Below are 24517 nucleotides of genomic sequence, written 5' to 3'. Positions count from 1 at the left end.
GAGGGCAGCAGCTGAGCCATATTCCCTACTATCCTGCTATTAGTATCCCATTTTGCAGATGAGCAAACTGATGACCAGAGAGAGTAAGTGGCTTGTCCTCTGAAGCACAGCTATGGTGGCAGGTAGGGCAGACTGTCAGGGGCCTTGCCTTTTCCTGGGTTAGGGTTTTTTTTTCCTTCACTACCCCCCCCCCCATCCTATGGTGACTTTGGGGAACATCTCACAGAACACGCATGTCAAAGTGATGGGCTTGCTTCCAAACGAATTCACTGACACGCCTCTCACTACTGAAATGGCGCCAGGAAATTATAATTAATTCAATCGTTTTTATCGTAAAACGTGTTGTGCATCGAGAAGAGAATAAAATTGTACAGTTGGAAAACCAGTAAAGCTCCGAGTCCACAATATCCTGGAGGAGAATTAGATCTTCTTCTTTTAGGAGCCTTCTGTAAAGGGGCACCTGGGGGTCTCAGTCGGCTGAGGGTCTGACTCTTGATTTCGGCTCAGGTCATGATCTCGCGGTCTGTGAGTTCGAGCCCTGCGCCAGGCTCCATGCCGACGGCCCTGACGGTGCGAAGCCTGCTTGGGATTCTCTCTCTCTCTGCCCCCTCCCGTACGCACTCTCTCTCTCACTCAATATAAATAAATAAACTTAAAAAAAAAATGCCTCCTGTGCATCCTTCCCTAATCATACCCCTCCCTCCCACGTTTGAAGTAAACATTTACCTTACTTTGGGTTCATCAGTCCCTTGCTGGTTTTTGTTTTTGTTTTGTTTTGTTTTTTACAGATTTCACACGTTTATGTGTATATCTAAACAAAATATGGTTTCGTTTTAAAATGCCGAGTAGCAAGCACAAGCCTCGCTGTGTTAAGGACAGGGTGATCTTACCTCTACGGGATGAAGGCTTTGGGAAAGGATAAGCTATGGAGTCCTAGAGCCAGAGCCCAAGGGCAGGTTCCTGGGCGTGCATGGAAGTGACTAGGAGGGAGGTCAGCGGGCAAGGTCATATCCGAGTCCTGGGGATGAAATGGGAGAAAAAGGGTTAGCACAGGCCTGTAATTCACTCCTTCCCTGAGATGCCTCAGCCAGACCTCCCTATAATCCCGGCAGTGATATTTAGGAGGAGAAAGATATGGGGAAGGACTATGTAAAAAATGTTTTCAGCGGGAATCCCCTGCTCTGTTTAGATTGGGTATTGTAAATAAACGTGTACTTTTTGGATTAAGGGCTGTGGCTGCCTGGAGAATGGGGGTATTCAGGTAAACATTTCCTACCTGCATAGTTAATGAATTAAAAAGCCACGAGGCTCCAAACAGATGCAGCCTTCTTTGAGAGCAGTCGTCCACATGGTTTAAAACTCATCAGCTGCTCAGACACCAAAATGTGTCTTAATGCGGGAGGAGGGACATCGTTTGGCAGCTGGTGGTTTGAGGACCCGGCGGGAAAAGAATGTTCTGTTTGTGCCTTTTTCTTGCCTGTATCCTTTGAGTCGTGAACAAAATTCGGTGTTAAGTGAGATCTAGGATTCTTACAGTTCCACTTGACAAGCGGACATTTTGGGCGAACTCAATCCGGATCACCACAGTTGGGGTATCTGGCAGTATTGTAGAATGGCCCGGATACTCGATGTCTACTAGAAATGTGGTCAAAGAATGTGACCTCTAATATCTTCTAAGTTCACCATGGATTCCCCCAGCTCTCCCCAGCACGGTAAACCATGATGAGATAGCACCTTACACCATTAGGATGGCTACTAAGCGTTGACAAGGATGTGGAGAAGTTGAAAGCTCGTCCACCATTGGTGGGAATGTCAGTGGGTGCCACCACCACGGAAAAGAGTACGGAGGTCCCCCCCAAAAATTAAAAATAGAAATGCCATGTGATCCAGCGGTTCCAATTCTGGGTATTTATCCAGCGGAAATGAAATCAGGACCTGAAGAGGTAACTGCACTCTCGCGTTTATTGCAGCCAAGATATGGAAAGAACCTAAGTGCCCGTCAAGAGATGAATGGATATTGGGGCGCCTGGGTGGCGCAGTCGGTTAAGCGTCCGACTTCAGCCAGGTCACGATCTCGCCGTCCGTGAGTTCGAGCCCCGCGTCAGGCTCTGGGCTGATGGCTCGGAGCCTGGAGCCTGCTTCCGATTCTGTGTCTCCCTCTCTCTCTGCCCCTCCCCCGTTCATGCTCTGTCTCTCTCTGTCCCAAAAATAAATAAACGTTGAAAAAAAAAATTTAAAAAAAAAGAGATGAATGGATAAAGAAGACGTGACACACACACATACACACACAATGGAAGTTTAGTCCACCATGGGAAAGAAGGACAGCCCGCCTTTTGCAACAACACGGATGGGCCTTGAGGGCATTATGCTACGTGAAAAAAGTTAAATGAAGAGAGATAAATAAGTGGTGTCACTTATATTTGAATCTGAAGAAGCTGAACTCCTAGAAACGCAGATTAGAATGATAGTTGTCAGGGGCTAAGGGGTGGGGGGATGGGAAGATGTCGGTCAAAGGGAATAAACTTTCGGTTATACGATGAGTAAGTTCTGGAGAGCTAATATACAGCACAGTGATTATTGTTGATGATGCTGTATTTTATATTTGAAAATTGCTAAGAGAGTAGATCTTAAATGTTGTCATCTCAGAAAAGAAGTGGTAATTATGTGATGCGGTGCAGGTGTGAGCTAACGCTAGGAATCATTTTGCCGTATGTATGCGTATCAAATCAATACGTTTTATATCTTTTTTTTTTTAATTTTTTTTTCAACTTTTTTAATTTATTTTTGGGACAGAGAGAGACAGGGCATGAACAGGGGAGGGGCAGAGAGAGAGGGAGACACAGAATGGGAAACAGGCTCCAGGCTCCGAGCCATCAGCCCAGAGCCTGACGCGGGGCTCGAACTCACAGACCGCGAGATGGTGACCTGGCTGAAGTCGGACGCTCAACCGACTGCGCCACCCAGGCGCCCCAATACGTTTTATATCTTAAACTTACATGACGTTATATGTCAGCCGTATCTCAACATAGCTGGAAAAAAAAAATAGAATTACCATATGACCCAGCAATTCTGCTTCTAGGTATATATACTCCATAGAATTGAAAAGTGGGTCTCAGAGGGATATTTGTGTGCCCACGTTCACAGCAGCAGCGTTGACAATATAAGGTGGAAGCAACGTAAACGTCCATCAGTGGATAAATGAAGAAACAAATCTGCTACGTACCCACGGCGGAATATTATTCAGCCTTAGAAAAGGAAGGAGATTCCCATTCCCATTCCAATATGGCTGAACCCTAAGGACATCATGCTAAGGGAAATAACAATTTGTCATAAAAGATGAATATTGCATAATTCCACTTTTATGAGGTATGGAGCGCAGTCAAAGTCATACAGATAGAAAGTGAAGGATGGTTCCAGGGGCTGGGGCGGGGAGCATGGAGTGTTACTGAATGGGCACAGAGGTTCAAGTTTGGAAAATGAAAAGAGTTCTGGAGAGTGGTTACACAGCCCCACGGATGGACTTCGCACTGCCGAACTGTACAGACAGGACAGTGGCAGAAAGCATCACGCCGGTCACAGCATTCTTTCTCTGCCACGCTGCTCCAGCCGGACGGGCTGCCCTGTACCTCTCTGCGGGGCCGTCCCTCTGAGCTCTCCCTCCGCCACGCTCCTGGGGAGTGCTTTCACCTCTTTGCTCTGTTGGACCTTCTGTTTTCTGGATCTCACTTTCTCTGGACTCTGCTCCAAGCTGTACTCCCGCCTTTGGCGGGGCATACATGGGAGGCAAATCTCTTGAGATCACGCACTCGAGAAAGCATCTTTATTCTACCCTCTTACACAAAGACAGTCTGGGTGAGGGTGGGATTCCAGCACAGAGCCGCTTTTCTTCAGAATTTTGGAGGAACGGCTGGCTCCACTCTCTTGACTCCGATGTTGCCATCGGCAAGTCTAAACCCGTTCTGACGGCCGTCCCCCCCTGGGGGTGACCTATTTTTTTTTTCCTCTCTGGACCTCGGAAGTGCCACATTTGTTTCCAGTGTCACGGGAAACTTACAATGACGTGCGCTGGTGTGGCTCTAGCCTCGTTCACTCTGCCGTGAGTTCTTTAATCGGGCAGCCCAGCTCACAGGTAAACCTAACGTCCGTAATGTTTATTGAATTATTTCATCAATGATTTTGCCCCCCCCCCCCACCATGTGTTTTCTACCACAAAATCCTCTGTCAGTTAAGTATGGACTTTTCTGGACTGCTCCTCTATTTTCTTATCTTCTCCTCTTTGTCATTTTGCTTTACTGTCTGGGAGATTTTCTCAGCTTTGTCTTCTATTCCCTCTTTTGAACGATCTTCATTTCTGCTATTAAAAGCTCTTTTTTTTTTTTTCCAAAAGCTCTCTTTGTTTTCTAAATTTTCCTTTATTACAGCATCGTGTTCTGATTTCATGGAGGCATTGTCTCCTCTCTCTGTGGATATTTATTACAGTTTATGGAGATGAAGTTTTCTTCTCCCTGAATAGCTTGTGCCTTTCTCGCTATGCTTTTATTTGTTCATCTCATTGTTGGAGGCTTTCCTAAGCTGTCTGGTAATGTTGGCTGTTTGCTCATGATGAGGAATTGGGAGTTAAAATGCTGACCAGAATCTCTCAGAGCACGGGTGGGGCTTGTTAACTCTGGGCGTCCTTCTAGGGCTTTCTCGCAAGGCTTTTCTGGGGAGACTGATGCTGGCATCTTGGAGTCATTCCTCCAGAGCTGGCCAGACTCCCCCTCAAGAAGAGGCTTAAAATCACATGGCCACAATGTTCTGGAAGACCGATGGGAGAAGAGGGCTCGAGGTCTCTGTTACAGGGTACTCAGCACACATACTGACACTTAATTTCCCCCTTATTGGCACGGTTCCTATCTCCATCTTAAAGAAAAAAGGCGTTTGCTTACTGGGTGAGTTACAAATGACTCTCAACTAAAAGACAACCCACGCAGAATCACTTCTGTCTCTACTGAGATACAAGAGAGGGTTTCCTACTCACACTGCTGTCTGGTGGACCCCTTTCCTGGACCACCTCTCTGCAGCTTTGCTCAGAAGCTTAATAATCCACGTGAGAGCTTTCTTACTTGACTACATCTTTGGTTTTTACCAACTGCCAGCGCATTTCTTAGGCTCATGAAGCTTTACACCTATTTGCTTCTTGTGAGCAGGTGCGGTACTCTCCTCGGTAACCAAGAAGCCCCTAGTAGCCCCTTTGGTAAATAGGATGGGAAATCAGGCCACGGTCGACTGACTTCCTTCTTTTCAATCAAGACTCACATGTTGGGCCTCCCAAATGTCACCCAGCCCTGAAGGATGAGAAGGTGGAGAAAGAAAAAGAGAGGGTTCTAGACAGGAAACAATTTTCGAGTAATTTGGCTTATTTAGGGAAATGGGAGCGAGGCCAGAGGGTCGGAAGGCTGAGGGTGGGTTCGTGGGCCGCCGTGGAGGGCTGAGCGGGGATTGGCAAGAAATGAGTGACACAACCCAACCAGGAGATGACCAGCTGGCAACAAGGGGACCGGACGAAACCCCAACCGGGCGGTTTAGAAGATGGATGAGAGCCAAAGACACCAAGTGTGGAGCCTGAGACGATGACAGTAAAAATAGCAACCAAATTATCAATGCTAATTCGCATACCAGATGCTTCAGGACATTATCTCCAATTTTCATCCAACCTCCCAAAGACGGATCGTCACTCCCGCACTACAGATGCAGAAGCAGAGGGTCCCAGAAACCCAGAGCGGCGAGGTCTGGCAGCCTCCAGAGTCAAGCTGCCTTCTCGCGTGCCAGGCCGGGTCCTAACTCACGCCAAGTGTATTTGCTTATTCAGCCAGCCAGCTGGTACCAACTAACCGCTGAGCTAGATGCTGAAAACAACAAGAATACCGTCCCTAGGGGTCAGAGAACCCTACGTTCTCTTTAAAAAATTATTAAGTTAAATTATTAATTTTTATTTGAGTGTAGTTGACACGCAATGTTCCATTCGTTTAGGTATATAGTGTAGCGACTCGACAAGTTTCAATATCACATGACGCTCGGGTTTGGGGACCCTCTGTCCCCATATGTTGCTAGTACGATATCACTGGCTATGTTCCCCATGATGTGCCTTTTGTTCCCATGACCTATTAATTATGGAACTGGAAGCCTGTATCTCCCTCTCCCCCTTCACTCATTTTGCCCATCCCTCCCCCCGCCCCATCCTTCTCCCTCTAGCAACTATCAGTTTTTTCTCTGTGTTTACAGGTCTGGTTCTGCTTTTTGTCTCTTTGTGGTTTTTTGGGGGGGGTTTTGGTGGGTTTTAGACTCCACACACGAGGAAATCATATGGTATTTGTCTTTCTCAGGCTGACTTATTTCACTTAGCATAATACCCTCTAGGTCCATCCATGTTGTTGCAAATGGCGTAATCTCATCCTTTTTATGGCTATGTAATATTCCCGTGATGTGTGTGTGTGTGTGTGTGTGTGTGTGTGTGTGCGCGCGCACGTGTGTACTACATTTTCCTTGTCCGTTTGTCTACAGATGGACACTTGGGTTGCTTCCATATCTTGGCTTTAGTAAATACTGCTGCAATAAACATAAAGGTGCATGTGGCCTTTTAGATTAGTGCTTTTGTTTTTTGGGGGGTAAATACCCAGGAGTGGAATTATTGAATCACACGGTACTTCTACGTTTAATTTTTTGAGGAACCTCCAAAGTGTCTTCCACAGTGGCTGCACCAACTTACATTCCTACCAACAGTGCACGAGGGTTCTCTTCTCTCCACACTCTCATCAATATTTGTTATCTGTCCTTTTGACGTTAGCCATTCTGGCAGGTGTAAGGTGATATCCCGTTGTGGTTTTGATTTGCAATTGCTCGATGATTAGTGATGTTGAACATCTTTTCATGTGCCTATTGGCCATCTGTATGTCTTCTTTGGAAAAATGTCTTCTTAGGTCCTCAGCCAATTTTTAAATTAGATTGTTATTATGATCTTCGGCATTGTGTACGTTCTTTATGTATTTTGGATACTAACCCCTTATTGGCTATATCACTTGCAAATATCGTCTCCCGTTCATTATGTTGCCTTTTTGTTTTATTGACGGTTTCCGTCACTGTGCATAAGCTTACTTTGGTGTTGTCTCAACAGTTTAATTTTGCTTTTGTTTCTCTTAGCTTCGAAGACATATCTAGAAAAATGTTGCTATGGCCCATGTCAGAGAAATAACTGCCTGTGTTCTTCTCTGGGAGTTTGATACTTTTAAGTCTTTAATCCATTCTGAGTTTATTTTTGTGTACGGTGTTACAGGGTCGTCCAGTTTTCTCAAAATCATTTGTTGAAGAGACTGTCCTTTTTCCCGTTGTATGTTCTTGCCTCCTTTGTCATTGATCAATTGGCCTTAGGTGTGGGTTTATTTCTCAATTTTCTATTGTCTATTCTCTTCTATTGATCTATGTGTCTGTTTTTCTGCCAGTACCATACTGTTTTGATTATTACAGCTTTGCAGTAGATCTTGAAATCTGGAATTGTGATACCTCCGGCTTGGTTGTGGTTGTGGTTGTTGTTGTTGAAGGTGGCTTTGGCTATTGAGGGTCTTTTGTGATTCCACACAAATTGGAGGATTATTTGATCTAGTTCTGTGAAAAAAGCTGTCGGTATTTTTATAGGGACGGTATTGAATCTGTAGATTGCTTTATGTAATATGGATATTTTAACAATATTAATTCTTCCAATTCACAAGCACAGTATGTCTTTCCATTTGTTTGTGTTGTCCTCAATTGCTCTAATCCATAGTTTATAGTTTTCAGAGTAGAAGTCCTTAACATCTTTGGTTAAGTTGATCCCTATGCATCTTATTCTTTTTGGTGCAATTGTCAACGGGACTGTTTTCTTATTTTCTCTTTGGGCTACTTTGCTACTAGTGCATAGCAATGCTATGAATTTCTGGGTATTAACTTTGTATCCTGCAACTTTACTGAATTCATTTATTACTTCCTGGGGTTTTTTTTGAGGGAATCTTTAGGGTTTTCTTTGTATAATATCATGTCATCTGCCAATAGTGACGGCTTAATTTCTTCTTTACTAACAGGGATGCTTCTCATTTCTTTTTCTTGTCTCACTGCTGTGGCTAGGACTTCCAGTACTATGTTGATTAAAAGCGGTGAGAGTGGGACATCCTTGTCTTGTTCTTAATCTCAGAGGAAAAGCTTTCAGGGTTGTTTTCATTAAGATGTTCGCTGTGGGTATTTCATATATGGCCTTTATCATTCTGAGTACGTGCCCTCTAAACCCATTTTCGTTGGGAGTTCTATCATGAACGGACGTCGAATCGTGTCAAATGCTTTTTCTGTAGCTCCTGAGATGATCACGTGATTTTTATCCTTTGCTTTGTCGATGTGATGAATCACATTGATTGACTTGCAAATATTGACACATCTTTGCATCCCTGGAATCAGTCCCACCTGATTATGGCCAAGGATTCTTTTAAAATATGGTGGAATGTGGTTGGCTAATATTTTGTTGAGGATCTTTGCATCTATGTTCATCAAGTACATTGGTCTGTAGTTTTCTTGTGTGTGTGTGTGTGTGTGTGTGTGTGTGGGCGTGTGTGGTGTCTTGGATTGTGGTGTCAGGGTAATGCTGACCTCATAAAGCCTATTTGGAAGCTTTTCTTCCTCTTCTATTTTTTGGAATAGTTTGAGGAGGGTAAGTAATAACTCTTCTTTAAATGGTAGAGTTCACCTGTGAATTCACCTGATCCTGGACATCTATTTCCCATAGTTTTTTGACTTACCAATTCAATTTCATTAACAGCTATCAGTCTGTTCGGAGTTTCTACTTCCTCCTGACTCAGTTTTGGAAGATTGTATGCTTCCAGGGATTTATCCATTTCTTCTAGGTTGTCCATTTTGTTAGCATATAACTTTCTGTAGAATTCGGTTATAATCTTTTGTATTTCTGTGGTGTCAGTTGTTACCTCTCCTCTCTTGTTTCTGATTTTATTTGGTCCCTTTCTCTTTTTTTCCTTGATAAGTCTGGCTAGAGAATCCTACATTCTTTTAAAACCCACTTACCTTCCCAAAATCTTGTCTGTGAGCTCCATTTCAGTTTTTCAACATTCCTTTTGAATGTGAATCTCTCTTATTTTTTTTTTTTTATTTAAGAGAAAGAGAGGGTGGGGAGAGAGAGAGAGAAATAGAGAGACAGAGAGAGGGAATCTTAAGCAGGCTCTACACTCAGCACAAAGCCCAACACAGGGCTTGATCCCATGACCCTGGGATCAGGACATGAGCTGAAATCAAAAGACACTCAGCAAACTGAGCCACCCAGGTGCCCCCGGACATGAATCTTGAATGTGGGTTAACAGAGGCCGAGCCTTCCTGACTTAAGCATCAGTTCACAAGTGAGATCAAGGTAAGCTCTCCTTCAGAGCGATGGAATCCGCTACCCAAGCCTGTCAAGAGCAGGAGGAAACACGTCCCGAACATAAGGTCCGAACTATTCCAGGACTCCAGAGGAGTCCTTAGTGCCCTTACCTGCTATCTAGGTTCATAACTACCTGTGCCAGTGTGGAAAATGCCAAAAAAGAATCTTGCCCCTTATCTTGCCCCTTGTTGCAAATCTTGCAACATTTTGCCCAGGTCCCGGGGTGTGGTTAAACTGAAAACATCAGCCACCTTCCTTCTTATGGAAACCCTCCCCCATGTATTGAAAGAAACATTGAAACTTTTGCCAAGCTCCTTCCTGAAGCTGTCACCCACCCATCCCATTTGCTGAACTCCAGCCATGTTCGTCTTTTTCTTGAATTTCTAAGCAGGCTTTTTTGCATGTGTGCTATTCCCAATTTCTCAGAAGCTTTCCCCCAAGTCTTTTCAGGGTTATCTCCTCCTTATCCGTAAGCCCCAGGCTCAGCCCCTTCTTTCCATCACAGCGTTTATTACAAATTAAAACGTTAAAACATTTTTTTTCCTGGTTTATTTTTTGTGTTGATGTCCTCGCGTTACCGTGAACTCCATCAGAGCGTGTGGGTATTTGCCTGGAATGCTGTCGCGTGCCCTGCACCCTGCAGAGTGTTAGGGAAAGCAGTTGTTCGATGCATATGTGATGAAAAAATAAAAGTAGAAATTACACACACAGGTTCACACTGCATATTCTGATCATTGAATTGGATTCCTTAACGTCTGAAAATTTCTATGTGGAGGATGTTTTATTCTTCCTTCTGTTAGACCCTCAGTAGGATCATTTTTAATTATAAGAATTCTATGGCATAATGCTCACTGATTTTCTCATGAGCAAGTATCACCTACTGATAATTTTTTTTTTTATGTATGACAGATTAGGTGTGGGTTCAAATGAATCACACCAGGGAATTTGTTCTAAATTCCTGAGTCACCAAGAAGGTGAACTAGAGAATCACATGGCTCTCTCACCGTCCCTTGTATAATTGCCCTGTCGAAGATTTAATCCTTGTAGGTATATTAGCTCTTGATTTAACAAACAGTCAGTGTTTGCTAGAAAACTGAATTACAAACAGCCTGATTCCTGAAATAGAAAATTGAAGTTTTGGGGCGCCTGGGTGGTGCAGTCGGTTAAGCGTCCGACTTCAGCCAGGTCACGATCTCGCGGTCCGTGGGTTCGAGCCCTGCGTTGGGCTCTGGGCTGATGGCCCAGAGCCTGGAGCCTGTTTCCGATTCTGTGTCTCCCTCTCTCTCTGCCCCTCCCCCGTTCATGCTCTGTCTCGCTCTGTCCCAAAAATAAATAAAAAACGTTAAAAAAAAAAAAAAGAAAATTGAAGTTTTGCGGTGACAGCATCTTAGTTTTGTTTTGCTTGTGGGATACAAACTATGCGCGCAAATCAGGATAAATCTGCAGTTTCAAAGGTTTAAAGCTGGACTCAACAAAATAGAACAATTTTCACAAAATTTGGAATTCGGAGTCATCGCTCGGTACGGTGTATTGCCAGGCACCCAATGTTCGTGACATTGCTAAGTAACAGGTGACCGTTCTTAAATCAAACTCACTACCAACCCCTGAGCTTCGAACAATTCCTGTTCTTCCTCCTCTGAAAGGCACCACCACTCACCCAGTTGCGAAGGCCAGAAACCTGGGACTCATCCTTGAGTTACCCATTTCTTTACCTTCACATGCTGTCATATTCCAAATGCTTTCAATTTTCCCTGCCAAATATTTTTTGGACCCGGTCCCTCTATTCTATGTTCTTTTTGGTTCTTGCCCTCATGGAATTAGGTGGGCATTGTTCTAAGCACTTTGTATCACTGTCCATTTAGTCTTGGATGGCTATCTCATCAGTTTTATGACAAGCCGGATTTTCAGATGAGGACCTTGAAGCACAGAGAAGTTCAGTAACTTGAAGCTGGCAACCAGCAGAGCTGGGATGTGAAGGCCACATGTGTAACCACTAGGACATGGAGCCACCATAACACCTGACCTGCAACCCTATAATAGTCTCCTAACCAATCTTGCCGCTTCTTTCTTCTAAAACTCTCCATAGAGCTACCCAAATGGTCCCTCAATAATGCAAAAATGGATTAAACTTGTTTAAAACTGTTCAATGATTCCTCATCTCCTGGAAGGCCAAGTCTAAAGTTCTTGGCATGGTGGGCATTGCCCTTCGTGACTTTGTCCAGCTAAGCCCTCCACCTCCCATCTCCAGAACTCGGTCAGTCACCTAATGTTGGGGCTGACCTTTCCCTCTGTAACATACTCATGCCCAAACCTTCATCATCCTGGTAAACCCACCAACCCAGGCTTCAAGATTCAAATATCACCTCTTCCTTATTTCTGTCTCTGAGAGACAAGACGTTTCTTCCTTTGTCTTCCTATATCACCTGTGTTACTAACAATGATCTCACTGCAATATAATTAGTTGTTTTTAGCTACGTCTCTAACCTGGACTATGAGATTCTTGAGGGAGAGATAATCCCACGGGCAACTTTACATCCTAGATATCCTTGGTGCACTGTGACATTTCTGACACAGAGGAGGTGCACATCACACATTTAGTTATGGGTTAAGGGATAAGAAACTTGGACCTGAGAGGGTGGAAAGTGACACCGCAAAGAGTAGAAGAGAATACGCCCAGTGGATTTTATAATGCATAATTTCTAGACATTCCCAGCCATTGAGCCCACCTATCTAACACTTGATTCTCTTTTACCAAATTCACTAATTTAATAGACATTTCTTGAACGCCTACTGTGGGTCAGTATCATGCTAAGATGTAAGCAACACAAAGAAGAACAAGGCAGTGTCTCTTTCTGATGAGATCAAGTCCTTTCAGGGGCCTGGTTTAGGTGCGGGGGAAGCCAGTAAGACTGGGCAGTCCCCATGCAGTATGGCAGGAACGGTGGGACAGAGAGACCCAGTGGGCGATGAGAGCACAGAGAAGAGGCACCAAACCCAGGGTGGTAGGGTGAAAGAAAGCTCCTCAGAGGTGGTGAGACCTCTAAGAAGGGGAGACCGCAGACATTTTCGGAGAACAAAGAAAGCACTGACTTTTCTAAGCTCCGAGGTACGTTGGTTTTGCCAAATAGGTAAGCGAGAGATGGAAAACAAAGGGTGTCGTAGGCCATCCTGAGGGAACTCTGGCCTTATCCTCAAAGCTGTGGGGAATTGTGAAACATTTCAGACGAGGCAGGAATAGGACTGACACGTGTCGTTAGAAAAATCACCCTGACAGCGGGAAGCAGGGAGAGCAGAAGTTGTTCAGTACTTTGGGCAAGAGATGATGCAATTCTGGTCCCCCAGTGGAGAACGAGCAGTAGGCAGGTGTGAGATAAAATGGAGGGGTAGAATCCACACAGCCTGGGGACTAAACGTGGAGAGTGAGATCAATGGGAGGGAGGAGTGAAATGTGACTCCCAACCCCGCGGGGGTGACAGAGCCATTCATGGAGCTAGGAAGCATGAGAGGAAGACCAAACTGGTGGGGGGGACAGTGCGTTCATATTTGGAACCGTCCCAGATTGCAGTGCTTGTGTCCCACCTGAGAGGAGATACTCCACAGGATCCGTTCAAAGAGGAGAGTTTCGAGTTGGCGATAAAGCATGAAAAATCACCGACGTATGAATGTTAAGGAAGAGGAGGGAAGGACTAAGGACGGACCCCCGAGGGATATCCACACAAGACATAAGAGGAAATGCGAGTACAGTGACCACGCAAACGCCCAGATGTCCATATTCACAAAAAAAGAAGTCACAAAGCCGCAGCGTTCTTACGTTTAGAGATTCTGGTGTCAGCTAACCTTTGGAAAGGGGAAGATATGCTAAGGCCACCGAGGAGGAGTGTATGTGCCACGCACTCAAGAGCCAGGGGCAGGCTATAGCTTTAACGAATGAGGAACATGATTTAAAAAAAAAAAAAAAAATCTCTCACATAAAGTCAAGGAGATTAAAATTAGTCAAGGGACGGTATGAATGCAGATATGAACAGCAATCACCGTCCCTGATTGCTATTGTGATAGTACGAATGCATCACACTGTTTTTGAATATTTTTCTCCACGTGCTAGTATTTATATATTTGATTTCATCCAGCCTTTGGCACGTATATTTTCAGAGTTTCATTTGGGGGGGGAACACTGCTACACTCCATGAAACTCATTAATAACGCACAAGTCCAGGCATTTCGATTGTGTTGGGGTTTCATTACGTTCCCCGAACGAGAAAGAACACGCAAGCAAGAGAACGGAAGCCTTTTCGAAAGACTTATTCTGCAGCCTTCTGCGGCAATCCTTTGGTCCTCATGGCCGGGGAATGTTTATCTATGTATTTGTGTAATACGCAGTCCCACCGTATCCAAGCACCTGGAAAATCTAATTAGCCTGGTCTTGATTGTGTGCAGGCCAGTGCCATCGTCCTCAGTCTGTTCTTTGCCTCCTACGGCGTGCTCACTGATATGAAAATGAAGACACAGTGAGAGTTTCCACGAGCAGCTGCCCAACGGGCTTCTTACGGTATCGTGTCTGCACGGAATAATTGTCCATCAATAAGGAGGTCTCTCCACCAGCCAGGGGCTGGGGAGTAGACTGCACCCGAGGAGAACTCAGGGCAGCGCGGTTTAGGACTACACCCCGGTTACACCATTGGAGGCAGCGCAGTCTTCAACCCTTGCTGGGGTAGCCCCCCAGCCAGCCTCATTGCATCGTTAGAGACTAGAGCAAAAGCACGGGGAAGAGGAAATTCAGGACATGTTCTGCTTTGTTTTCTTACCATTTAGCAAGATGCTGCCACCACGTTTGGCAGTGGCTTTGAAAGCTTAGGAAGTCCAGCCTGTAGAGGGGGGTCTAACCTGCCATTTGTGCACGTAGGGAGGATTGGACGGAGACGGTGGTGCGTGTACCCGAGCAGAGGCGGGTTGACCACGAAGCCGATGAGGCTTCAGCTTTCTGGTCCCTCACTAGAATAGGTCTCTTCCAAAGTCCTGTATTCCTAAATCTGTGGTCATCAGTTTGCTTCCTTTGTCCTAAAGAGGGCTCCAGGAGGTGCCTGAGCTTCGGGTCCCATAAAATCTAGATCCGCCCCTGGGCTCAGTCCAGAAGTTGTTCCCTGCAGCCGAGCCCCCTTGTTGTGCTACAGAACTCATTCTCCCTCGTTCCTTTCCACGACCTACCCGCCCACGCCCACTCTGAGTTTTCGATGGGCACAACTGCCCGTCCAGAGACTGCATTTCCCAGCCTGGCTAGATGCCAGGAGGGAGTCACGTGACTAGGATTTTGCCAGTGGGACGTGGACAGAGGTCATGTGGGCAACTGCCGGGGTTTCCCCCTTCTAAGGGTATACACTCCCCATTTTTTTTCTTTCCCCTCTTTCTGCTGGCTGGCAAAGGGCATTAACGGGAGCAGCCATCTTGGGACCCAAAGAAGGAAGCCACGTATGAAAGGGAGCAGGGAATGATAGACCGCTCACTTCTGGACCGTGAGTGGGAAGAGATATAAGCTCATATTTATTTAAGCCTCTGGACTTTGAGGTCTTTCTGTTTCAGCAGCTTGGACTGTGCCCTTCACACCAGCGGGCCCCTCCGGGTGAGGATTTATTTCCAGGGCAATGTGACACAGAGACAGTTGGCACAGTAAGGCTGAGCCACAGCCTTTGAAGGTTCTCGAGGAGTCAGAAGCCAATGCAAATATGAGTGGCCAGGTGTGGAATCATGATTAAGAGAAGACTCAGAGTCAGGAAACTTGGGGACACAGGATGAGAAGGGGCAGGGTAGGGAGGTCCTAGAGCATCGCCTCTTGGTGCCCATGGCTTGGACCTGGGGCTTAGGCGGGTCCTGGAGAGGAGTCTATGAGTACAGCCAAGTCATAAGGCTTTGTATCCCCTGCCCCGCCCCCCACCGGCCCCAGCTGATGGAACCAAACACGAGAAACTGATCCGAAGCCAACATTTACAGGCTGTCTGGTAGTCCTGCACTATCCTTTCTGCAGGTGTTGTTCTACTCTTCCCAGGATACAGACGATCCAAATCACACTCTTTCTCATACGGGATGGGAAGGAGAGAGCTCGAAAGGGTCAGCAGTCGGCAGTGAAGTTAGAAGCCAAAGGACACTAAGGAAGAAGACAGCAGGAAAACAGTAAGACAAAGCCCCGCTCTTAGGTTCCCTGACCTTTGGATGGAGGATTGGAGCTACTGTTGGGTGCCACACTTTGCTAATCTTGCACGAGATTGCCTGGCTTTGCAGCCCTGAGAAGATATCTTGCCCTCTTTATGTCCCTGGGTGACCTTCCAATAAACCCCTTTAACTGAAATAAACTGAGTTGACTTAAAGATAAAAAGCCGAAGAGAGCCAGATAAACCTGCATCGTATCTCCTCTGAATTTTCAATTTCCATCTCAGTCCGGATTCACGACCGTCACGACAGAGCTACCAGATAAAGGAGAATGAAAGTGAAGCCAGAGTTGTGGTTTTGGTCACAAAGGCATGATGGTGGAGTTGGAAAAGGCAGGAAAGCGATGGGGCGCGCGTAACCCTTCTTTGTGATTCGTCCAGACGAACCCCACAGCGGAACGACACCGTGTCACTGTTCACGCTCGCAGCAGGTATAAATTTGGAAGAGTTTGTGTGTATTTAGTCTCACTGCTGGAAGAGCTGATGGAACGTTACATGCTATTCTGGTTCCTTCCCGTGAACGCCAGCTCTGCTGGAGGGAGGGGGAGAGGTTTTACACCGTGTTGCAAAGACATCTACTTTAAGAAGCTATTTTCCTGAAACCCAAAGACGATCGCCTTAATAACACCTGGCAGGCATCTACGAAGCTCACGGCCATTTGATCCTATCTGACTTGTCCTTACAATTCTTTGGAGAGAAAAATGAGTGAGCCGAAGAAGCGCGCTCTCAATTTCAGAAAATGAGGTCCTCCAGCATTCCTGCCTTACCTATCACTTTTCTTCTAGGATCATTCTCCTCTGCTGCTCAATCAGCCTCTTCAACACCCTTGTTTGTACTTTGGTGTCATGATCTCTGTATCTGAACATCCACCCTCCGTCAGCCAAGACTCGGTTTACGTCCTAGGTCCTATTGGAGTTGAAAGGGGGAGAGGGTGGATGCTCTTTCTCTAGCAACTAGATATCTGCAGAGGTAACAGGTTCCTGGCCAGGTGTTAATCACCTGGATCAGGGGTCAACAAACTTGGGCCTGGTGGAGACGACCTAACCTGATGCCTGTTTTTGTAAGTGACGTTTACTGGAATACAGCCATACCTATTTGTTTACGTTTATGAATGCTTTTGTGGTTCAAAAGCAGAGTTAGGTAGTTGTTGGCAAAGCCTAAATCACGTACTCTCTGGTCTTTTTAACAAGCGTGCTGGTCGTCGACAGAAGGGAAAGGGATCACTGCCGCATCTAACATTGAGCAGAGTGGAAACACCCAGGAAATTCCTACTGAAGGAAGGATGGAAGGAGGTGCAGGGAGATGCAATGAATTGCCCTCAGATCACATTAAAATGTTTTTTAATGTTCACTTATTTTTGAGACAGAGAGATAGAGAGTGAGCGGGGGAGGGGCAGAGAGAGAGGAAGACACAGAATCCGAAGCAGGCTCCAGGCTCTAGCTGTCAGCACAGAGCCCGACACGGGGCTCGAACTCACATGAGATCATGATCTGAGCTGAAGTCAGAAACTTAACCGACTGAGCCACCCAGGCGCCCCAAATCAGATCTTTTATAATGAGATACAAGGAAGAATGAGATTCAAGGCAGAAAACACTCAGGATTGGCAATCTTAGGTAAGGAGGCCGAGGATAGGAGGGATTGGGATAAAAGGGGTTGTCCTCGTTAACTACTGCTGGGTTACAAACTACCCCAAACCTAATGGCTTCAACACAATCATTTTACTGCATCTCACAATTTTATGGGTTGGAAATTTGGACAGAGTTTGGTTGGGTGATCCTTCTACTGATGTGTCATCAATAGAGGTCAGTCTATGGTATTCAGTTGGCAGCTGGGCTGGTTTGAAAGGGCCAATTCAGTTTTGCTACTTGCCTGGTGCCTTGGGAGTGGTGGTAAGGCCGGGCTCGGCTGTGGTTGCCCACCAGACCACCTACCCATGGGCTTTCCAACATGTCAACCTCAGTGTGGCCAGGCTTCTTATGTGGTAGCTCAGGCTCTGAGAACAAGTGTTCCCGTGAACCAGCAAAAAGCTTCAGTGTCTTTCGTGACCACAGAAGTCACATAATGACACTTACACCCTACTCAGTTGGTTGAAGTAGTCGTCAGCCTGTCCAGATTCAAGGAGAGGGGACATGGACCCCACCTCTCAGTGGAAAGGGTGTCGAAGAGTTCGTGGCCGTGGCTTAAAACCAGCCCGGGAGGGGACGGAGTAGCCGGGGCAGGTAACTGACACTTACTAAAGGCTTTCCATAGTTATTTCAAAACAGCTGTGTAAGAAAGGTATTATTATTCTCATTTGCCAGTTAAAAAAATTCCAAGATTCAATGATTTATAATTAACTTGCAGAAAACGACTGAGCTGGTGAGTTACAGAGTTGCAATTTCAATGCAGATCCATCTAATTCCAACTGTGGGACTTTTTCCATTTTACCATGATGTCTATCATGAGGAAATGAAGAGTCAACCATGGCAGGCAATGCAATGACGGGGGTTAAAGGAAAAAACCCATGGTCTTACCTTCTTGCTCTTGGACAATAGAGTCACTAGTGGCAGAAGGGGCCTGAGTGTCCTTCTGAGGAGATATAAGATATAACAATACCCCCTGAAACCCCAGCCCCAGAGATGCCAGATGTCCCTAACTCTTCTCCAATTCCTGGTCAGCTGTGCCAGTCAGTCTCTACCTAAGGGCACACTCCTTTCACAGTGAAAGAGGGTGATGTTGAGGGAACACATCTCCTGTGTTAGAGGCAACTCTCACATCTCCGCCTTCAGTTCCAGCTTCTCACAAAGGCACCTGCAGGCCACCTCCTCTTTGATGTTCCCCCTCACACACATCTTCTCAGGGCAAGCTTCTGTCCCTCCTGCCCTCCTCAGGTCCTAGACCAGTGAAGAAGACTTCCAGCTTCCAGGTCTATAAGGAGCTTGGAAGTCACTACTCCTTCCAACAAGTAAACAGCTGAACGGACTGAACAATCCATTGGCTATTTTTGGATGCTTGGAGGACACAGGGCAAATTGCTGCCCCCATGGCTGGAGAGACAAGGGTGTAGAGGGAGTCACGGTTTCCCAAAGCCGAGACTCACAAGTGGATACCACTGGGGGGAAGAAAACCTGAACTGTCATTGATGAGTTGATGTATGCTCACTGTAGACAAATCTGAGAGTTATAAACTCCAGGGAGACCCACTTGGGGTCTCTACAGTATTGGGAAATTTACCTCTAGGAGCTCAACTAGGTTCCCACAGTATATATGGAGAAAAATCCCCTTGGGCTTTCAGCAGGTGGAAGGAAAAAGGAATAAATTTGAAATAAACCCAGAGCACTCTGTTCTTAACAAGGTGTGCCCTCAGGAGCCTAACCTGCCAGGGTATTATCAGAGGCTAACTGACTGAGAGGGAAATACCGAACTCCAGCCCAATCTAGTCAACCTGTCCCATGTAAGGGGAAAAAAAACCCTGAGAAACACTTGTGAAGTTCACAGTCCAGAGGCACAGGCTCACTCAAAAACTGAGACCTAATCACATGACTGTAGAACACTTCCCACGCCTCACCACCTCATTACCAAATGCCTATTTAGAGCAGTAGTTCCTTCCACACAGTACATCATGTCTGGCCAGCAAGAAAAAATTACAAGGCAGACTAAAAGGCAAAATAGACAGAGCAAGCATCAGAACCACATGCTGCAGGGCTGTTGGAACTTCGGACCAGGAGTCCTCACTGACTGTTTCCTTGCTTCTTCCGATGTTGCGGAGATAGCATAGCATGAAAGTTCAGCACCCAGGCTTTGGTACCGTGCTGCCTGAGTTTGAGTCTATTGCTTTTGTTCTTAGGTGTTTGATTTTAGGTGAGTCGTTTTATCTCGGTGAGCTTTAGCTTTCTCAACTGTAAGATGGCAAGACTAAGAATATCTACTTATAGTGCTTTTAGGAGAACTGAGTTACTATATTGAAGGGCTTAGAATAGCACTTGGCACATAGGAGGTACTCAACAAATGCTGGCTTTCATGATGTCCAACCAATCTCCAAGCTCTACTAGTTTTTCATTTATTCAAGGTCCTTTCTGTTACCACCATCACTATCTTAGTCTGGGTCCTAATGATCTTATCCTTATATAGCTGTTATAGCTTCAAAAAAAAAAAAAGGAGGTCTATGTTCTCATATCTATATTCTGCACATAGTTGGCTGAGAATCTTCACCAATTTTTGACCCCTTATGTACTGCATTGCACTAAGCACTTTAGAGACATCATTTACCATCTTTGCAATACCTCCCTTAGCTAAGGTGACTACTACCCCCCTTTTACAGATGGAAACACTGGACTCAGAGAAATAACTTGCACTAGGTCACACACCTGGTAAGTGGCAGAGTCAGGATAAGAAATCTGGTGATGTTTTATTACACCATACTTCACTTTCAGTACCATCATACTTTGACATTCATTATGTCGCCTCCCTGCTTAGAAGCTTAAGTAAATGAGTGAACAAATAAACCAATTATTCAGAGGCAGAAGGCTTCAAAGGTTTTCTATTAAATACAGGATTTGTTTTCACATAACATTTCAATACATGATAATTTAGCCCTTGATCAATTTCCCAATCTAATTTTTCGTGCTTCCTTGCCCCAACCCTCTATTCTAGTCAGGCTAATCTATTCACCACCCCACCAAAGACCACAACCAATTTCCATTCCAAGTCTTTGTGACATTCATCCAGTGGAATGCCAGCTTCACATCTATCTAGTTACACTGTACTCACCATTCAGGTCATAGCTCAGACCCATTTCCTGCATGTGGCCAGCTTAACTATCTAGAACCAGGAAGGATCTGAGATTTTGCCCTACTGGAAAGATAACAATTCAGCCAGCTACAGTTTCGTGGTTGTGGCAGAAGACACAAAACGCTTGGGTCAGAGACAAAGGTGGTTTTTTTACTCACAGCAATAGTAGCAGCTAGAGGATCAACAGTTTCATGCTGCTCACAAGATGTGCACAAGCACATGAGAGTCTCCTAGAGAATGATCCCCCAACACTGATAACCTAGTGTATGTTGACATGGCCTTCCTTGCAGGCCCTAAGATGGTATTTCTCTAGACTGAGTAACGTGCAAAGAAAGCTCTTCTGAAAAGACAAAGTCTAATAGATTTCCCAGGGTTCACTGTAACATTATTTAACTAATGTTATAAGTAAACCTAGGTATAGAGTCTCATTGTGCCCATAACTTTCACGTACTAGACAGAGTGCGGGGGGGGGGGGTTAAGTTAAATGTAAATCAAAACAAGAAATTCAATCAATTTTATGTTTATAATATTAAATTAACAGTTGGGAAATTATTGTTCTGCTCAAACTAAGTTGATAATGTAGGTACCGGGCTTTGGTACCATGATGCCTGAGTTTGAATCTATTGCTTTTGTTCTTAGGTATTTGATTTTAGGTTTTAGCAGCAACAAGACAACCAACTTTCAGCTCTGCCCCCAGTTCTCTAGGGAGGGGAGGAGAGGAAGAGGTGGAATCAATCACTAGTGGCATGATTTAATCAAGCATGCCTATGTAATGAAGGTTGTATAAAAATCCAAGAGAATGAAGTTCAGAGAGCCTCTAGGTTGGCAAATGCATTGGGAGGGTAGTGCGCCCCGGTTTCATGGGAACAGAAGTGCCTGAGTTTGGGGCCCTTCCTAACCTTGCCCTAAGTACCTGAATGTTCTCCTGCATCCTTTAGAATAACCTCACAGTAAACTGGTAAACACACAAAAAAGTCCAGATCTACATTTATCCTGCTCTTGATTTTTATTTCAGGAATATCAATGTGAATACTGCCTATTTGCAAAACATTTTGTACAAAATCATATTAATAACAATACTGTTTTTCTTTAATTGTTTTTAATGTTTATTTATTACTGAGAGACAGAGAGACACAGCATGAGCAGGGGAGGGGCCGAGAGATGGAGAGACACAGAATCTGAAGCAGGCTCCAGGCTCTGAGCTGTCAGCACAGAGCTCGATGCGGGGCTCGAACCCACAAACCGTGAGATCGTGACCTGAGCCGAAGTCGGACGCTCAACCAACTGAGCCACCCAGGCTCCCCAGTACTGTTTTCTTTACTTAAGCGTAATCATATCTTACATTTAACCAAATTAAAGGGCAATTTTAATGTTGCATTGCTTTATAAACTCTGAAAAGTTATCATACTCACATTACAGTTTGTTAGCTCCACTGAATTATCAAAACCTGGACCAAATGCATTCTTGGATCTAATTACTGGTGGCATCAGCGGAGGGAAATAACGTCTCAAGGTTTTTTCCCACAGCAGACGTCAAAAACAAATTTCTGGGTTTAGTAAAGAGTTCACAATCAGAATGTTCACAAAATCCTGTAAGTATTAGAAAGAGAATATCTTAGGGGCGCCTGGGTGGCTCAGTCAGTTAAGCGTCTGAGTCTTGATTTCGGCTCGGGTCACGATCTCACGGTTCGTGGGCTTGGGCCCCACATCGGGCTCTGTGCTGACAGCTCAGAGCCTGGAGCCTGCTTCGGATTCTGTGCCTCCCTCTATCTGTCTCTCTTTCTCTCTCTCTCTCTCTCTCTCTCAAAAATTTAAAAAAAAAAAAAACATTAAATAAAAAAGAAAGAACATTTTAGAAACAATTTGATCTCAAGTCAAGTTTTCTTTATGTCACCAGCTCTAGGATTTCCACCTAGGATTTTCATGCTCCTGTAAGACCTTTGCTCAGGCAGCGTAGTTAAGTGTCCTTTGCTGGGTCCTTGATTCCAGCATCTCACTTGCATTTTACATCCACCGGCAGCAATCACAACAGTGCGTTACTGCAAATCCCCATCATTTTCACAACGGCAAACGTTGAGCCTCAATACCTAAATAAAAGAGGGACTAAAATTGTACTCTGGAAAAGGTTTCCAGGGGCCATTTATGACCCTACAGGTCTTGGACACGAGGACAGTGGCAGATACCATGCTATTAAGAGCCCATCCAACAGAGGCCAGACTCTAGAAGTCAATACAAGTCAAGGTCTCTAACTTGAGGGGATTGCTTAGCAATTACGTACACACAAAGGCCATATTATGTAGGATATACTTAAATCACTGTTAGTTATCATGATAAGAGGAAAACAACATTTAAATATCCTTACTGAGCACTGAGAACCAAGAATCTGTCTCCACACCCCTCGGGGTTCAAGGATCACAGTTTGAGAGACCCATCGGTCTAAAGCATCTTTGCCAGTAGTTCACTGTCTGGTCTTTCCTTATCCTTATTTCCTTCCTGGCTATTTCCGATCCCCAGTTTCTGTTTCCTACCTGCCTCCCTGGTACTCACTCCTCACACAACACACTGACCTTTCTCCTCCCTCTTCTTCATTTCCGTTGTTCCTGTTGGAGCGGCTTCTCAGCCCAACACCTGGCCCTCTTCCTCCTGAGTGGACACTCTCTTGGCAATTACCCAGGATGCTTCGCAACACTGACTGTTGTCCTCAACTCACAAAGACATCAAAGGGATTTGCTTAAAGTCACGCCTTGGTCAGGGAGCAAGGCCACCCCCTCACCTCCTTCTCTGTATTCCCCCCACATAGACCTTGCTGAGTCCCTGAAGTCCTTGGGGGAGCACCAATCTCTGAAAAGACCGAGTGCCAATATGGCGGGGCGGGGGAGGGTCACAGTACCTTTGTGGGTTGTTGTTTACTGAGTTCAGTAACATCTTTTAAAAACATTTTTTTGACCATCGTGGTAAAATATGCAAAACGTAAAAACTATCACTCCAATCATTTTTAAGCGTGTAGTTCAATAGAATTAAGTATGTTCGCACTGTTGTGCAATCATGCTCCAGAACTTCTTCGTCTTGCAAAACTGAAATTCTATGCCCGTTGAGCAACTCCCCCCCGATTTACCCCTCCCTCCAGCCCCTGGCAACCACCGTCCTACTTTCTATCTCCATGAATTGTATATATGTGGAATCATATAATTTTTGTCTTTTTGTGACTGGCCATTCTCCCCTTGACATGAAATAACCCCCCCCCCCCCCCCCCCCACACACACACCAGATTAGCCCTAGACAATCACTGGCCTAGGAAACAGCACATGGGGACTGTATGTTAACATCTTTCCTGTTCTTAACTCCCACACATCCTGCTTCCCATCAAGCTGCTCTGTCAACAAGTTGAAATATTAACTCCATTCCCTTTGGTTTCCCAGGCTGAAAGTGATTTGATTAAACCTGACAGAAATAACTCTTCTTATCCATGAAGTGATGAGCACTGTTTTTTTTACCCTTATTTGGGTGCTGGGTAAGAACTTTTGAGAAGCTGATGAAAATCGTGTACCCTTTCCCAGAAAAGCACGCAGGCATGCATACGTTTGCTACAGTTTCTGGGGTTTATAAGCCCTGGCTTAATGTGGGTCCCCTCAAGAGCAGGCTCTAAGATGAGGATTTGGGGGCAAGTAGTTTATTTGGGAGGGAATCCCAGGAAACAGGAGGAGGTAAACCAGAGAAGGGAGGGAACCCAATAAAGGGTGAGTTTGTTAATTCGCAGGTGCCACTGTGGATAACAGAGGCTCATTTCGGCTGGAGACCCTCTGAGACAAGGTGCAGAACGTACCTGGGAAATCGGAAGTTAACTCTGCAGCGATCCCAGCCTGCTTTGCCCTTGGGGAAGATGGTCCTCCGGCCACAGAAAGTCCTAAGGCAGAAGAGACAGGTGTTTGAGAAGGCTTCAAGGTATATGGGAACCATTCAGTGAATCTGAAGGTGACCTTTGGGAGGGCCCGGGGCAGGCGGGTGGGACACTAACACGAATACGGATCCTGGGAAACTCATCCAGGCGCGCTCGTTGAGAGGCTCTGGAACAGGTTTACTAATAACCTCCCAGACGCAATCGTCTACTTCTCTGTTGAAGCGG

The 24517-nt window shown here is 45.4% G+C and overlaps 1 long non-coding RNA gene across 3 annotated transcripts in view; it reads right to left on the bottom strand.

Annotated features, from left to right (window-relative positions):
* Nucleotides 1-24517, bottom strand: part of LOC115500033 — a 31050-nt gene extending 6533 nt beyond the window's left edge. The window contains exons 1-4 of one of the 3 annotated variants that reach the window (XR_004344351.1): nucleotides 24410-24517; nucleotides 24218-24298; nucleotides 21808-21984; nucleotides 891-1018 (exon numbers count right to left, since the gene is read on the bottom strand). This is a non-coding gene — a long non-coding RNA (uncharacterized LOC115500033). Of the gene's footprint in view, nucleotides 1-890; nucleotides 1019-1276; nucleotides 1485-21807; nucleotides 21985-24217; nucleotides 24299-24409 lie in introns of all 3 variants that reach the window. The other 2 variants (XR_004344350.1, XR_003964351.1) reach the window with 2 other exon arrangements.

The sequence above is a fragment of the Lynx canadensis genome, chromosome D4, assembly GCF_007474595.2.
Source record: "Lynx canadensis isolate LIC74 chromosome D4, mLynCan4.pri.v2, whole genome shotgun sequence".
Taxonomy (NCBI): Eukaryota; Metazoa; Chordata; class Mammalia; order Carnivora; family Felidae; genus Lynx; species Lynx canadensis.
Note: the sequence above shows the minus strand (reverse complement) of the source record. Positions and strands in the feature narration are given on the sequence as shown.